Raw genomic sequence first — 19,049 nt, forward strand, 5'->3', positions numbered from 1 at the left:
CGTAGACTCGTCAACAGAGTTGTTAGCATGATCCAGAGGATTTCTGTAAGTCTTCAGCTGACACTCTAGGATTCTTCTTAACCTCATTGAGCATTCTGCGCTGTGCTCTTGCAGTCATCTTCACAGGATGGCCACTCCTAGGGAGAGTAGCAACAGTGCTGAACTTTCACCATTTATAGACAATTTGTCTTACCGTGGACTGATGAATATCAAGGCTTTTAGGAGATATTTTGTAACCCTTTCCAGCTTTATGCAAGTCAACAATTCTTAATCTTAGGTCTTCTGAGATCTCTTTTGTTTGAGGCATGATTCACATCAGACAATGCTTCTTGTGAATAGCAAACTCAAATTGTGTGAATGTTTTTATAGGGCAAGGCAGCTCTAACCAACGTCTCCAATCTTCTTCTCATTAATTGGACTAGGTTAGGTTAGCTGACTCCTGACTCCAATTAGCTTTTGGAGAAGTCATTAGCCTAGGGGTTCATATACTTTTTCCAACCTAGACTGTGAATGTTTAAATTAAGTATTCAATATATACAAGAAAAATACAATAATTTGTGTGTCATTAGTTTAAGCACACTATGTTTGTCTATTGTTGTGATCTGAAGATCAGATCAAACTTGATCACCAATTTATGCAGGAATCAAGGTAATTCCAAAGGGTTCACATACTTTTTCTTGCCACTATGTGTATCACCATGTTTGTTGACATCATACAATGCATTCTGGTTGTCACGTAAGCATCTGTCAGACCAAAGATATTATAACAAAACGAGGTGAAGGGATGCTTCACTCGACTGACGTATGGTGCTTTCAAAACAGCTGGGAATTAGGGAAGAAAAATCTCTCCAAATCTGGCAACCCTGATTAGCTTTTGTGCTACGGTTAGGTTAGGCAATAGGCTTGTATTTGCGGTGATGATCTGTGAGGTGATAACATTTTATTTGCTTTGTGATTTGTCAAACTGTAAACGACTTGTCAAGTCATGTGCTCCAGTTCTTGTATACACTGTAACAAGTGCATCGAAGATTTGTAAATGGCATTCTGGGATTAGGAAGTTTTCGCTTGTCAAACATAAACAAATATGGCTGCCATCAAAGAATATTGCTGCTGTTAGCTTAGCTGCTGTTAGCTTTCTCTTTTCTAAACAATATTATATTTCTTCCCTGTGCTCACCAGAGATGTGGTACATTGTAAACAAGTCTAGTTGTCAGGTCAATAACTTATGTTTTGTTTTTTGTCTGCGCAATTTTTTATTTTGATTGATTAATGGAATGAGTTTGGCTGTGGATGTGTTCCGTGTGATGCTTGGATGATGAAGTTCGAATTTATTGTTTACAATAAAAGGTGAAATTAAGAAATCAAGTTGTGAAAACCTTTATTTCCCATCAGTACAAAACATTGTTTAGATGCTTTACAGAGATCAATACTGTTTAGATGTATGTGTTCCATCATATGTTCTGTTGCAACTGTTCCAATCACATATCTGCGATGGTACTCTGCAGGGACCACTCATCAATGATCACAAATACACTATATACATAAAATTGTGGACACCCCTTAAAATTAGAGGATTTGGCTATTTCAGCCACACCCGTTGCTGACAGGTGTATAAAATCTAGCACACAGGCATGCAATCTCCTTAGACAAACATTGGCAGTAGAATGGCCTTACTGAAGAGCTCAGTGACTTTCAACGTGGCACCATCATAGGATGCCACCTTTCCAACAAGTCAGTTCGTCAAATTTCTGCCCTGGTAGAGCTGCCCGGTCAACTGTACGTGCTGTTATTGTGAAATGGAAACATCTAGGAGCAACACCAGCTTAGCCGCAAGGTGGTAGGCCACACAAGCTCACAGAACGAGATCACAGAGTGTTGAAGCGCGTAGTGCATACAAATCGTCTGTCCTCGGTTGCAACACTCACTACTGAGTTTCAAACTGCTTCTGGAAGCAACGTCAGCACAAGAACTGTTCGTTGGGAGCTTCATAAAATGAGTTTCCATGGCCAAGCAGCTGCACACAACCCTAAGATGACCATGCACAATGCCAAGCGTCGGCTGGAGTGGAGTAAAGCTTGCCGCCACTGGACTCTGGAGCAGTGGAAACGCGTTCTCTGGAGTGATGAATCATGCTTCACCATCTGGCAGTCCGACGGACGACTCTGGGTTTGGCAGATGCCAGGAAAACGCTACCTGCCCCAATGCAGGTAGTGCTTCCAACTTTGTGGCAACAGTTTGGGGAAGGTCCTTTCCTGTATCAGCATGAAAATGCTCTATGCACAAGCAAGGATCATAAAGAAATGGTTTGTCAAAATCGGTGTGGAAAAACTTGACTGGCCTGCACAGAGCCCTGACCTTAACCCCATTGAACACCTTTGGGATGAATTGGAACGCCGACTGCGAGCCAGGCCTAATTGCCCAACCTCACTAATGCTCTTGTGGCTGAAGTTCCAACATCTAGTGGAAAGCCTTCCCAGAAGAGCGGAGGCTGTTAGAGCAGCAAAGGGGGGACCAACTCCATATTAATGCCCATGATTTTGTAATGAGATGTTCGACGAGTAGGTGTCCACATAATTTTGGTAATGTAGTGTATGTGATTGTACGCGTCAAATAGTTAATAATTTATACACATGCCAGAACTATCCAGATCTCCAGAATCATCACTCTGGGTTAGGTCAGCATGTGGAGGTGACCTTGGTGAGCTAGATATAACTAAATCAGCCATCACAATGTGACCACGTCCCTTCTCCCTAACAGAGCCTGACCACATTAAACAGACTTATGGTTTGGAAAGTACATTTGTGCACTGTACCTCCATTTAGTATGATATGTTAGGTAACAGTAAGTAAGAAGGTTGGTGTATACCGCGACCGTCTAGCAATCCAAAAGTTGCGCGTTTGAGTCGCGGCGGGGACATCTGAAGCATTTGAGCTAACCCTTCCCCTAACCCTTTTCCTAACCCTAACCTAATTCTCCAAACCTGCTATGTAAATTTCCCTAACCTTTGTCATTACCACAAATGCTAACGACCCAACAACCAGCCTGGTCTCAGAACAAGATTTATAATACGATACGTCCTCCAAGATACATTACTTATAAATTCTCACATAAGTTTTACTGGAAGTCAGCTCCATCAAAGTTCTAAAAGACCTCACAAACATCTCATTTGAATGTCGTTTTGGCCATGGTATGTCTTTAATGTCATGTACAGCAAAAATTTAAAAAGGGTACGATCCTTAAGAGGTTTTAATGTCATGTACAGCGATGTCTATGTGTTTCTACTCCGAGACTCATATCTATCTAGCGTTTGATTCAGTGAAAGGGTAAAAAGGCTAAGCAGAGGAAACAACACATGATGTATTCCAGACGTGTTTCAAAATGCTGTGTCCCCCTAAAAGTTTAGGAGCCAGGGGGAGAACCATTAAGAACATCAATTGACTGGGAAAATGAGAAAGTTGGTCACTGTCACTCCTGTCAGAATAAACTATTAAGATATCTAATATGATATTTAAAGCTGTAGGGCAAGCTGATAAGCTTCTCTCCCTTGCTCATCCTTGCACGTTAATTCGTTTCTGGGCTGGTTTTGTTTTATCCATTTAAGGCTTTGAAGGAAAAGAAAGACACCTGCATCAATCATAATTATTTTTACTGATGCTAAAATTAGCGGGGGAGAGGAAGAACACGGTCTCCTTCACACAGCGAGAGAGAGGGAGTGGAGAGAGAGAGGGAAGACAGATAAAGGAAGAGTGAGAGATGGAAGGTGAGAGTGAGGAAGACAAAGGGTGGATGAGAGAGAGAGGAGGGAGGTGAGAGAAAGAAGAGGGAGGTGAATGGATAAATATCATTCCAGCTGATTGGACCAAATTCGAGACATAGAGAGGCATTCTGCGAGAAGCTGAGTGGAATTCAGTTGGCCAGGTTGTCAGAGCCAATTAGACGGCTGTATTATTGCAATAGAAAAACACATAGATTACATTAAGTGTGCTGTGCTTGTGCTGTGCTTATTGAGTGTGTGCTTGTGGTGTTCGTATTGAGTGTGTGTTTGTGTTGGAAATAATGTTAGACCTCCCTGTAGGAAGATGAGGACAGGTAGGTACAGTATCTTTTCAGAGGGTCATTGTCCTTGACACTGACACTATGTATTTCTGTCTCTGAGACCCTTATATAGAGATTGGACCAGGACACACCCACTCACATACACACAATAAACACTCCAACGCCAGCGTTTGCTCCAGCTTTCAGCTGCTGGAATTGGTTGCAGCTGCAGAAAGCTCCTGAACACACTTTCAACTGGGCAGTGAGTAAGAGAGTGAGAGAAAGTGTGAGAATGTTTGAGTGAGAGAGAGACTGGAGAAGCTCTCTGTTTGAATGAGTGAGAATAAACTGTCTTACTAATGAACCTCATTATTTACAGTATATCTCTGCCAAACAAACTTGTTGGAGTTTTTCTGACAAAAAAACAGGAATGCAAACAGTACAGTATGCTTCAGACCTATGGCCTAAGGAGCTCAGATTACAACCCCCAGATGATATACAGCCTGAAGCTCTCATCAGTTCAGCTACAGTGGTCAGTTCCCTCAGGTCTTAAGGAAGGTGACACCACTGCATGAAGATGAACATGTGTGTATGCGTGTGATTATGCATGTATGTGTTTGCTGTGTTGGCAGTGCCTGTGGATCACCAGTGATTGTTTTTAGAGTCATCTTTGTGAGCTGTGGTGTGAGGTGATGTAGTTTATCCTTGTATACAGCCTCAGACAGCAAAGATATGGCTGCTCCAGTGTCCACTTGCATCCGTGCTGCTTTTCCATCCAGTAGCGGTGTCAACCAGTATCTGTGCTCAAGTTTTAAAAAATGTTGACTCACCCTTAGTTGAACGCCAATGCAATCCTCCTCTCTTTCATGTTGGCAAAACGGTCGATGGCTCTTTCGTAGAGTATGCTTTTAGTTTTTGTTGTCAAAGGCTACCTGGCTAAAATGCTTGCTAGCCTAACTTCCTCGCATTGGAACAATGAACAAGCGAAGTTAGCTAGCTAGTTAACCATAGTCTGTCCGGTGGCAAATTTTGGTTTGTGCCCTAGCACTACGCAGCTGATTCAAATAATCAAAGTTTGATGATGAGTTGTGTAGTGCTAGGGTAGTGCTGTGTAATGCTAGGGCAAAAAACAAAATGTGCCCCAGGACAGAGTTTAGCAATTTAGAAAGCTAGCTACTGCAGGACATCAACATAAGCAGACCAGAAACAGACATGTTTCTCTGACAATTACATTTTGCTTTGGTTGTGATTTGAACGGTGTGAAGCCAATTCAAACTGGCCTCCCTTGGGAGGCATTTTGCTGAGCCAGGACAACTCCCAGTTGAGCTCAGCTCAACGTTGACTGGATAATTATTTTATATTTTTTTATGAAGGGAGGCCAAATGCTTTCTGGCATCAATCAATGAAATGCTACGGCAGCAACATGTCATACTCTTTTGGTCCAGACAGCGTCAGATACATAGGCTACACATACTGAGCCACAGGGGCTATTGAGCCACTAGCAAATTGAAGAAAAATTTAGGAAACACAGAGAGACGAAATATAATTATTTTTGTTTTCTTTATTGATCAAATATTTGGGGAACCCTGGCTTCCTTTAGCAGCCATGGATAAACGCCACTGCATGTCCATGACATATTGGTGGACTATGGGCAATCATGTTACACTGGTTACAGCACAACACCACATCCTATGTATGTAAAAGACACTGTTGTGACACTGACTTGTTTGGTAGACAGCTGCCTCTGATTGGGAACCATACCAGGCCAACATAGAAATATACAAACTAGAGTACCTACCCTAGTCACACCCTGACCTAACCAAAATAAAGAATCAAAAGGCTCTAAGGTCAGGGCGTGACAGTACCCCCTCCCAAAGGTGCGGACTCCGGCCGCAAAACCTGACTCTATGGGGAGGGTCCGGGTGGGCATCTAGTCTCGGTGGCGGCTCCGGTTCGGGACGTAGACCCCGCTCCGGTCGCGGATCCCTCCGTTTCAGTGGAACCGGACCGTGGATCGTCGCCGGAGGCTCCGGGACATGGATCGTCACTGGAGGCTCCGGGCCATGGATCGTCACTTGAGGCTCCGGGCCATGGATCGTCACTGGAGGCTCCGGGCCATGGATCGCCACTGGAGGCTCCGGGCCATGGATCGTCACTGGAGGCTCCGGGCCATGGATCGTCACTGGAGGCTTCGGGCCATGGATCATCACTGGAGGCTCCGGGCCATGGATCATCACTGGAGGCTCCGGGCCATGGATCATCACTGGAGACTCCGGGCCATGGATCATCACTTGAGGCTTCGGGCCATGGATCATCACTGGAGGCTTCGGGCCATGGATCATCACTGGAGGCTTCGGGCCATGGATCATCACTGGAGGCTACGGACTGCGAACCGTTGCTGGAGGTTCCGTACTGTGAACCCTCGCTGGAGGTTCCGGGCTGCAGACCGTCGCCGGAGGCTCTGGACTGGGAACCGTCGCTGGAGGCCTGGTGCGTGGAGCTGGCACAGGATTTACTGGGCCCTGGAGGCGTACTGGAGACCAGGAGCACTGAGCTGGCACAACGCGTCCTGGACAAATGACCACTTTAGCACGACAAGTGCGGGGAGCTGGCACAGAACGCACCGGGCTGTGGAGGCGCACTGGAGACACGGTGCGTAGAACCGGAAAACATGGCACCTGAACGGTGACCAACTCCACACGGTGAATACAGGGAGTTGGTTCTGGTTCCCACCTTGGCTCCGTGTGCCCCTCCCCCAAACTGTTTTGAGGCTGCCTCTCTGGCTTTCGTCGTGGCCGCGAATCCCAGTGCCGTTGTTGTTGCTCCTTCGCTGCTTCCGCCTGCTTCCATGGCAGGCTTCTGTCTCCTGCCATAATCTCTTCCCACGTCCAGGATGTCCTCCACTCCTGGCTTTCCTCCCAGGCCCAGGATCCCTGCTGGGCCTGCTTGGTCCGTGGGTGGTGGGATCTTCTGTAACGTTCGTTGTTGGAAGGATTGGACCAAGGTGCAGCGTGGAAGGCATTCATAATTTGTATTAATGTGAACCAGCAACAAAACAATAAAGAGTAACAAAACGAAATGTACAGCCTTGCAGGGCTAAAAAGCAACAATACAAAATCAAGATCCCACACACAACAGGTGGCAAAAGGCTGCCTAATTATAATCCCCAATCAGAGACAACGACAGACAGCTACCTCTGTTTGGGAACCATAGCAGGCCAACATAGAAATATACAAACTAGAGTACCCACCCTAGTCACACCCTGACCTAACCAAAATAGAGAAAAAAAGGCTCTCTAAGGTCAGGGCGTGACAGTGAGACCATAGACAGTATATTACCTACCTCCTCTCTCTCAGGTGAGACCATAGACAGTATATTACCTACCTCCTCTCTCTCAGGTGAGACCATAGACAGTATATTACCTACCTCCTCTCTCTCAGGTGAGACCATAGACAGTATATTACCTACCTCCTCTCTCTCAGGTGAGACCATAGACAGTATATTACCTACCTCCTCTCTCTCAGGTGAGACCATAGACAGTATATTACCTACCACCTCTCTCTCAGGTGAGACCATAGACAGTATATTACCTACCTCCTCTCTCTCAGGTGAGACCATAGACAGTATATTACCTACCACCTCTCTCTCAGGTGAGACCATAGACAGTATATTACCTACCACCTCTCTCTCAGATGAGACCATAGACAGTATATTACCTACCTCCTCTCTCTCAGGTGAGACCATAGACAGTATATTACCTACCACCTCTCTCTCAGGTGAGACCATAGACAGTATATTACCTACCTCCTCTCTCTCAGGTGAGACCATAGACAGTATATTACCTACCACCTCTCTCTCAGGTGAGACCATAGACAGTATATTACCTACCACCTCTCTCTCAGGTGAGACCATAGACAGTATATTACCTACCTCCTCTCTCTCAGGTGAGACCATAGACAGTATATTACCTACCACCTCTCTCTCAGGTGAGACCATAGACAGTATATTACCTACCACCTCTCTCTCAGGTGAGACCATAGACAGTATATTACCTACCACCTCTCTCTCAGGTGAGACCATAGACAGTATATTACCTACCTCCTCTCTCTCAGGTGAGACCATAGACAGTATATTACCTACCACCTCTCTCTCAGGTGAGACCATAGACAGTATATTACCTACCTCCTCTCTCTCAGGTGAGACCATGTCCAGTATGTTACCAACCATCAATTAATTGATGGTGAATTAGTGGTTGAATTCATAAACGGTGCATACATTCTCACTATAATTTACCCATATTCCATCAATATTATCTTATTAAGTAAAAATCAATGTTCATCTGGCAAATGCACAATACGGGAATATTACATTGCGGTGTACTATAGACGTAACAATTTGTTTGATGTTTTCCCAAACAGTGCCAACAACCCCCACAGACTCAGACTCGTCCCTTCTGTCCCACTACCAACCAGGAGAGTTTGTTCAGGAACATCGGTGAAAAGGAGTTGGTAGGAAACATTTGTTCATACAGAATGGCAGACATTACACTCATTACAAGTATTTTCCCTTTTCCTGATGAAACTTATTAATAATAATATACAATTACATTGAGTTAGAATCAATACAATGAAAGCGTGGTTTGGAAAGGCCATTGAAACTTGCGCTAAAAAGTTATATCAATATATTTCAGTGATATGATTTTTCCCCCCCCATCAACATCAACACTGCCGGAGTAACAGAACCATGGATGACTTGGTTGGACTACTTGCTGCATGATTTAAAAAAAAAATGACCACATAAATCTCTGTTATTTAATAATTCACGCTTTCATTTTAATTCACAATTAAAAACTTTACAAGGTAATGGGACAATTACAATGACAAATGAGCACTTGTAGAACTTATATAAAACACATATACAAGGCAGCACCTATACGGCTAGCTCCCAGGAAAAAAGCCTACATGGTGCCACAGCGGATCACAGGAGGCCAGTACTTGCCACACGCAGCAGCTTGGCATGACGACCCTGTTGCCAGGCCCCACACCTCCAGGCATCAAACTGTTATGTGCTGCTCCCACCTCCCCCTACTAGGTGGTCGTCAGAGCCGGTTTGACCACAATGCATCCTTACAGCCCAGCTAAAGAGGTTATTTTCTCAATGGCTGACTCGCACGTTCATTCTATCTTGTCAATTGAAATGATGAGAAATAAAGTTGATTTGGTTTTTGGTTGGTCTCTGGTGTAGCAGGTAGAACATCACATTGACACAATGCTGATGGCGACACATGTAGCGTAGTTGAAGGGTTAGGATGTTCGTCATCATCTATGGCAGACTTTGTTTCCTCCATCCAACAGGTCCTGTGCATTATAGGTTGACATTGGGAAAACATTAAACAAATTGTTACATCAATAGTACACGGTACAATGCAATATCATATTCTCATATATACCCCACTGTATCCTGTGCATATGCCAATTAAACATTGATTTTGGTTTGATAACATATTGATATTACACTGTAACCAGTGGAACATGTTATGCTGAAGTACCATCCTTCAATGTAACATCGATAGGTTTAGGCTACTACATGGTACTCAAATTTTCCCTATACCCATCATGAGGCTGCTACAATGAAAGTTTACAGCGTAGGTACACAGGTCGAGAGAAAAATTTGAGGTGACAGACAGTGACACATGGACAGACAATACCGCCTTGCACACTCTTGCCTGAATCTAGCTTATCTATGGTGTAATCATTAGTCCAACAGTTGCAAACGAGAGTTTCTATTAGACAAATTCTGGTATTTTTATCCCATTTTGTTTGCTTCCGTTTAAGAAACGTTTTTCAACAGAATCGGCAGAATGAATACACCCCTGGTCACGCGTAAACACAGCTCACTTTCATAGCAGCCAAGTTGTATTTTTTCTCGCATCTATGCGCTCTCCTCCTCTTATCTTTTCTCTTCGTTTGTGGACTTCAATGCACAACAAATCAGCTGTATGTGACCAGGCGAAAAACCTTTCCAAGCCAAACCTCTACAAACAGCCTACATTGTTGTCACCATATTAGCTAAAGTAACGTCCTAGTCAACATGACTAATATAACTAATGCATTAATAAACTAGCTACAATAATGCAGCAATGTTACACTGTATAGTCAGTAAGCAGTTTAGCATTGACACCGGTGGGCCCCGGTGGCAATAAATTAGTAAAACCAAAGCCTACCTTGACTTGGAATAGTTCCAGTGTTGTGTTGGATAGGCTGGATTCAACACAAATACACACCTTGCCCAGAAGGCCAGACCACCGTGGCTCAGGGCTCAACCCCCTTGTTTTTGTTCAAAGTGAAAACACTACACAAGAAGTAGGGCAACATAGGGTTGCCCACGACCTGCAGATTCCTGCGTTAAAAGATGCTTAAGACAAAAAAGAGATTGCGATTGTGTTGAAATGGGTTTGGGAAATAAAGATAGATAGATTGTTACACAACCCGTGGAATGAAGCAAAGACCACCTAGGTGGAAATAGGTTATAAATTCCTGGGTTAAATGTTTATGAGACTTGGTGAATGGACTTAGGGCGAAATTCTAAGTATAAATGCCGATTGTTATGATTATTGTGAGACTTGGTGATAGGTTTAGGGCGAAATTCCAAGTATAAATGCTGATTGTTATAATTTTTTAAATTTTTAAACCCCTTTTTCTCCCCAATTTTGTGGTATCCAATTGGTAGTAGTTACTGTCTTGTCTCATCGCTGCAACTCCCATACAGACTCGGGAGAGAGCCATGCGTCCTCCGAAACACAACCCAACCAAGCCGCACTGCTTCTTGACACAGCGCACATCCAACCCGGAAGCCAGCCGCATCAATGTGTCGGAGGAAACACCGTACACCTAGCGACCTGGTCAGCGTGCACTGCGCCCGGCCCACCACAGGAGTCGCTAATGTTGTAGCTGAATCAGAATTAGTTAGGTAACATAGATAAGATGTTTTATTTAATTTATACTTGTCATTAGAATGTCTTCTTTTGGACTATACTGTTGGCAGTTGCATTTTCCTTTTCCTCTAGGGAAAAGTCACTTGGAGCCCAGAGAGGGGAGAGGTCAGGCTTGTCTTTTACATGTCTGGTAATATGCAGAATATCAGAAAGGGAGAAGTCAGGTTTGAACATTGTCTTGCATATGTGAATATATCTGTGAAACCATGTGAAGGGCTCCACTATGTCTGTACTACAGTCATACCCTCCTTCTCCCATTGGGGGGAGGAGTATGGCAGTGTCTGGAACCATTATACCACCCCTCTGATGTTGAACTTATCTTTCATAGTATATGACCTAGAGGTTCACTCCCCTTAGTGAGCTTCTCCAGGAGTGGGGTGAAGAGGGGGTGTATTTGAGATGGGGGTATCTAGAATTGACAATTGATATATGCCATTGGATGAGGTCATGTTTTGGTACTAGGGAGTACCAAGAACGAGAAGTAGAACCTCGTCTAAGAGACCAAACTGAACGATAATTTATAGCTAATGCTATCTGGCTATGGGATACTCCTCTTTCTATTAAAAGGCCCTTTGTGAAGTTCCTAAGATCTGTGGTTCGTCATGTGAGTTGAGAGGGGTGTATCTTGGCTATAAAAGATACTAAGAATTGTTTTGTAAGCACTCTCAGAGAATTCATTTATAGACACTGAATTGATCTGAGAGTCAAAGGGCTATGGTGAAGCTCATATAATTAAAGATGGAGTTTAAAATATAACTCTGACTTGTGTGGGGTTTGTAAACTCTTATCATTTAGTAATACAGGAAATTACTACGACGCTAGTGCACAATGAGACAAGGATATCCCTGCCGGCCAAACCCTCCCTAACCTGGACGACGCTGGGCCAATTGTGCGCTGCCCCATGGGCCTCCCGGTCGCGGCCGGCTGTGGCAGAGCCTGGGCTCGAACCCTGAATCTCTGGTGGCAAAGCTACCAGAGACCACTGTGCCACCCGGGATGCGCCGCTTGTTATGATTATTGTGAGACTTGGTGATAGGTTTAGGGTGAAATTCCAAGTACAAACGCTGATTGTTATGATTATTGTGAGACTTGGTGATAGGTTTAGGGCAAAATTCCAAGTATAAATGCCGATTGTTGTGATAGAGTTAAAGGTTTGAATATTTTTCTGATAAGGTATTCTGTAATTGTTCTATGTATACTGTCTTCTGTGTGGTATGACTGGATGGTGGGACATTAAATCAGGAGTTAGTTATAAACAATATAATCCCTGTGTATTTAAATTAGCTGAGTGGACATTAGGATCAGATGCTCGAAGGGTTGCCTGTGGGGGTATAAACCTTAAAGCATACACCACTGCTGTATTAGGGAATACACCTGCCCATGTGTTATTGACCCACGTTATTTTAAAAATAAATAGTTTTTTTATTTATTTTTATTTATTTCACCTTTATTTAACCAGGTAGGCAAATTGAGAACACGTTCTCATTTACAATTGCGACCTGGCCAAGATAAAGCAAAGCAGTTCGATACATACAACAACACATAGTTACACATGGAGTAAAACAAACATACAGTCAATAATACAGTGAAAAATAAGTCTATATACAATGTGAGCAAGTGAGGTGAGATAAGGGAGGTGAAGGCAAACAAAATATATATAAAAATAAATAAAAATATAAAAAGGCCATGGTGGCGAAGTAAATACAATATAGCAAGTAAAAAATAAAAAAAAACACTGGAATGGTTGGTTTGCAGTGGAAGAAAGTGCAAAGTAGAGATAGAGATAATGGGGTGCAAAGGAGCAAAAATAAATAAATGAATACAGTAGTTAAAGAGGTAGTTGTTTGGGCTAAATTATAGATGGGCTATGTACAGGTGCAGTAATCTATGAGCTGCTCTGACAGCTGGTGCTTAAAGCTAGTGAGGGAGATAAGTGTTTCCAGTTTCAGAGATTTTTGTAGTTTGTTCCAGTCATTGGCAGCAGAGAACTGGAAGGAGAGGCGGCCAAAGGAGGAATTGGTTTTGGGGGTGACCAGAGAGATATACCTGCTGGAGCGCGTGCTACAGGTGGGTGCTGCTATGGTGACCAGCGAGCTGAGATAAGGGGGGACTTTGCCTAGCAGGGTCTTGTAGATGACCTGGAGCCAGTGGGTTTGGCGACGAGTATGAAGCGAGGGCCAGCCAACGAGAGTGTACAGGTCGCAGTGGTGGGTAGTGTAAGGGGCTTTGGTGACAAAACGGATGGCACTGTGGTAGACTGCATCCAATTTATTGAGTAGGGTATTGGAGGCTATTTTGTAAATGACATCACCGAAGTCGAGGATTGGTAGGATGGTCAGTTTTACAAGGGTATGTTTGGCAGCATGAGTGAAGGATGCTTTGTTGCGGAATAGGAAGCTAATTCTAGATTTAACTTTGGATTGGAGATGTTTGATGTGAGTCTGGAAGGAGAGTTTACAGTCTAACCAGACACCTAGGTATTTGTAGTTGTCCACATATTCTAAGTCAAAGCCGTCTAGAGTAGTGATGTTGGACAGGCAGGCAGGTGCAGGCAGCGATCGGTTGAAGAGCATGCATTTAGTTTTACTTGTATTTAAGAGCAATTGGAGGCCACGGAAGGAGAGTTGTATGGCATTGAAGCTCGCCTGGAGGGTTGTTAACACAGTGTCAAAAGAAGGGCCAGAAGTATACAGAATAGTGTCATCTGCGTAGAGGTGGATCAGAGACTCACCAGCAGCAAGAGCGACATCATTGATGTATACAGAGAAGAGAGTCGGTCCAAGAATTGAACCCTGTGGCACCCCCATAGAGACTGCCAGAGGCCCGGACAACAGACCCTCCGATTTGACACACTGAACTCTATCAGAGAAGTAGTTGGTGAACCAGGCGAGGCAATCATTAGAGAAACCAAGGCTGTCGAGTCTGCCGATAAGAATACGGTGATTGACAGAGTCAAAAGCCTTGGCCAGGTCAATGAATACAGCTGCACAGTATTGTTTCCTATCGATGGCGGTTACGATATCGTTTATGACCTTGAGCGTGGCTGAGGTGCACCCATGACCAGCTCTGAAACCAGATTGCATAGCGGAGAAGGTATGGTGGGATTCGAAATGGTCGGTAATCTGTTTGTTAACTTGGCTTTCGAAGACCTTAGAAAGGCAGGGTAGGATAGATATGGGTCTGTAGCTGTTTGGGTCAAGAGTGTCCCCCCCTTTGAAGAGGGGGATAACCGCAGCTGCTTTCCAATCTTTGGGAATCTCAGACGACACGAAAGAGAGGTTGAAGAGGTTTTGAAGTAATAGTTTCTCCCTTGGAAGGAGAAGATTATCATAGAAATACCAGGATTGTTGTGGAGGTTACATTAAAGTTTATATCAGTTATAAATCCTCTATTTCATGGTTGCTCCACAGAGGACAATTATTTTACAGCACCCATACATTACATGGTATTCAGTTATATAGACTATACACATGTAGGGTTATTTTGCATTCATTTATCTGTATTCACATTACACGTAGAGCCTAAATAAATAAATAAATAATAATAATAATAATAATAATAATTTTGAGATATGGCAGACGGGAGCTCAGAGTTGTCTGAGGGGCCGGTCGCAATGAAACCCGCCACCCCTCTACAGTTTTTAATTGGGAAATACCCAACTATGGAAAAGGACTAAACCTGGGTTTTCATGAAAAGGCATGATTGGACTAAGGACGCCACTGAATATAGACGGCCTACGGACGGGTCGTTTAATACAACCAAATATCAACATGTGCAGGACATTGTGAAAAGAATTATTATAATAAAGGAAAACAAAGCCACCCTGTTTTCTGTGACTTCTTTGTCGATGTTAAAAACTGAGGGTAACCTATTCTGGACTCAACAGAAAGCTACCTGTTTGAGAAAGGAATTGACAAAGATTAAAGACCCTGCCTCTGTCAAGACAGAAAAGTTTCCTCTAGAATACAGCACTCCACCATATGCTCCACCACCCCCTCCGTACTGCGGAGATAGGTTTAAAGGAATTTATCCAACTACTCCCAAACGAACTAGTAGCTCCAGGCGATAACTCTCCCCCACCACCAGGTAGAATGTATCAAGAACTAGGAGAAATATGGAATGATGCCAAGACACAATCAACACTTCTCTATCCTAGAGTTACCACGGCAAAGGACCTAATGGCAGCTCAAGAAAAGAAGGTGCAGAGAGAAATGGATAAAGTTGTTGAGGTTATCAGACAAGGTCGTAATGATGAAGATAAAGAGAAACGTCTAAGTGCTAATCACACAGTGAATGAAGAGAACAGAAGAGAGGAAGAAGAACTGATACGACTGGGAACGGAATATGAAGACAAAATGAAAACTGAACAACACAGGAGACAGTGGAAAGAAAGGAGGAGAGAGGAGAAAGAACGTGAAATATTGAGAAAAAACTAATTTGATGCTGATAATGAAGAGAAGGACTCTCAAGTGCGTGCTGCCGGTTCACAGAGTATGTGTAATGAGTCCTGTGTGTAGCTGGTGTAGAGAGTCAGATACGAGTAAATAAACGTGCTTTACTCAAAAAAGACAAATATACTACAAAGTAACATCTAGAGCATACACAGAAAATACATAGACCGAAAATACAATAAACAATCACTCACAAAACCCATTGGGGGGAACAGAGGGTTAAATAATAAACAAGTGATTGTGAGATTGAAATCAGGTGTGAAATACACAGACAAAACAAATGGAAAAATTTAAAGTGGATCGGCGGTAGCTAGAAAGCTGGTGACGTCGACCGCTGAACGCCGCCTGAACAAGGAGAGGGACCGACTTCGGCGGAAGTCGTGACAGTATGAAGCAACAAATTGATCGCTTGAGGGACGAACCCAGGCACCTGTCACACCAGGTGAAAAGTGACATTGCAACGTTACGGGGTGAATTTAAAAACATGCAGCCCCGGACATCTCAGAGACGGCCGATGAAAAGGACTGAAGATGACCGCCCCGTGGGAACTTACCCTCTGGTGATAAAGACCTAACCATGGAGTTTTGGGGACTTGGACACAGCAGCGAAACAATTTCCCTGCATCACTGGAAAAAGATGAAGACTGAAGAAAAAGCAAGGAAGACTGGACTTGACACACATCTCAAGAAGGCCCAGCTGGCTCAGCTGGAGAAAGGGAAGGGAAGACCAGCAATCTAATGGTGGCTGTAACTCCAGCTGCTCTGCAGCAGCAGCCTCCTCCACCACCTGCTCCACAGTTTACCCAAGCACCTGCTACTCAGTTCCCTCCTCAGCCATATGGGAACCCACAACCATACCTACCACCACTGAGACAACCGCTGGTGTGCTGGTATTGTGGTGTGGTAGGCCATATGAGAAACATGTGCCATCACCAACCACAACAGAGGGAACTCAAGGTGGTAGAGGTGGAAGACCAGCCTACACTGGACAGCCTCAACCTATTTTTTCCCAGACTCAACCAATGAATGGTCGACAATATGGATGGCCCCAACAGCCTCCTGCGACAAACCAGGTGTGGTTCCCACCGCAGAATAATCAACAATAGGGATGCCCTGACCCCTTCTACAGTGTCACCAGTACATATTTCCGGAGGGTACCAAAGAACCAATCATTAATCTGTAGGTCAACAATCGATAGGTACCATTTTTAATAGACACTGGAGCTCACACCTCCTGCATTGGATCTACAGGCCAACACCTTGGCCTGGGGCTCACATCTAAGTCAGTGAGTACGATGGGAGTTGCTGGGATATCTCAAAAGCTGTCCTGGACTGAAGATACAACAATTGACCTGGGGGAAGGTAATACTATTAAGGCTCCCTTTCTGAACTCTCCGGACACTCCTGTTAGCCAACTGGGTAGAGACATTTTCCTGATCAAGTCCAATGTGATTCTAAGGCCAGGTCTGACCTTTATGATGAACCTTTTGAGCTCCCTGATGTTACTCTCTTTGTTGACGGCTCTGCCTTTATTGATAGGGAGACTGGTAGGAAACATGCAGGGTTTGGTACAGTCTCACTGGATAGGTCATTGTTGATTGAACAGCCCTTGTCTGAACATTGCTTAGCACAACAAGCTGAGCTTCTAGCACTTACTGAAACGCCATTGGCATTTGCCTGTCTTGGATAGGGGTTTGGAAAGGTGGGGACTTTGTTAACGTGTCTGGGACCCCTATTAAAAATGGTATACAGATTGAAGCCCTGCTTGAAGCCATGTTGCTTCCAGCCCAGTTGGCTATTCTTAAGGTCTGAGCCCACACAGGCAACACTGACAGCGTTAGTTTAGGTAACGTAGCTGCTGATGCTGCTGCTAAGAATGCTCCTTCTCGCTGCCATACTTACACTGTTATGCTTGCTACCCTCTACACGTCTGAAATTACTGATTTGGACCAACACCAGGCTGCTGATGCACTGAATCACCCCTTGTGGGAGTCTAGAGGTTGCTCTAGGGGCCCTGATGACCTGTGGAGGCAGTCCCTCTCTGGCAAACCAGTTCTGCCTCTAGAGCAACTAGAGTAACCCCCTGAAACCAGGGAAATTTCCAGCGCCGGCTGGCCCGTTCACCCATTTAGCTATGGATTTCATAGACATGGCTGAACGAAAGGAAAGAAAGAGATATTGCCTGGTAATAATTGACCGCTTTACCAGGTGGGTTGAAGCATTTCCATCCGTGCACTGTGATGCTAAAACGGTAGCAAAACTTCTGGTAAGGGAAATTTTCCATAGATTTGGTATTCCGGAAGTTCTCTCCTCAGACAATTACTGAGAGGGCTAACCAAACCATAAAAGGGGGGCTTGCCAAAGCATGCCACTCCACAGGGAAGTCATGGGTAGAGTATCTCCCCTTAGTCATGATGAAAATGCACAATAGTATAAACCACGGAACAGGGCTTAGCCCACATGAGCTCTTAAAACCTCTCTGGGATATGGGGGACGCTAGCGTCCCACCTGCCAAAATCCAGTGAAAATGCAGAGCGCCAAATTCAAATAAATTACTATAAAAATTTAACTTTCATGAAATCACATATGCAAGATACCAAATTAATCTGGGATATATGGGACGGTAGCGTCCCACCTGGCCAACATCCAGTGAAAATGCAGAGCGCCAAATTCAAATAAATTACTATAAAAATTAAACTTTCATGAAATCACACATTCAATATACCAAATTAAAGCTACACTTGTTGTGAATCCAGCCAACATGTCAGATTTTTAAAAATGCTTTATGGCGAAAGCAAATAATGCTATTATCTGGGGATAGCAACCAAGCAAACAAACACAGACCATCATATTTCAACCCTCCCGGGGTGACACAAAACGCAGAAATAAAGATATAATTCATGCCTTACCTTTGACGATCTTCTTCTGTTGGCACTCCAATATGTCCCATAAACATCACAAATGGTCCTTTTGTTCGATTAATTCCGTCGATATATATCCAAAATGTCCATATATTTGGCGCGTTTGATCCAGAAAAACACCGGTTTCAACTTGCACAACGTGATTACAAAATATCTGAAAAGTTACCTGTAAGCTTTGTCCAAACTTTTCAAACTACTTTTGTAATAAAACTTTAGGTATTTTTTAACGTAAATAATATATAAAATTGAAGACGGGATGATCTGTGTTCAATACCGGAGGAAAAAAATGTGTAGCATGCTTTCTGGTCACGCGCCTCTAACAAACAGTATCAAATCAAATCAAATCAAATTTTATTTGTCACATACACATGGTTAGCAGATGTTAATGCGAGTGTAGCGAAATGCTTGTGCTTCTAGTTCCGACAATGCAGTAATAACCAACAAGTAATCTAACCCAACAATTCCACAACTACTACCTTATACACACAAGTGTAAAGGGATAAAGAATATGTACATAGAGATATATGAATGAGTGATGGTACAGAACGGCATAGGCAAGATGCAGTAGATGGTATAGAGTACAGTATATACATATGAGATGAGTAATGTAGGGTATGTAAACATAAAGTGGCATAGTTTAAAGTGGCTAGT

Source organism: Salvelinus alpinus, chromosome 12 (assembly GCF_045679555.1).
Source record: "Salvelinus alpinus chromosome 12, SLU_Salpinus.1, whole genome shotgun sequence".
NCBI lineage: Eukaryota > Metazoa > Chordata > Actinopteri > Salmoniformes > Salmonidae > Salvelinus > Salvelinus alpinus.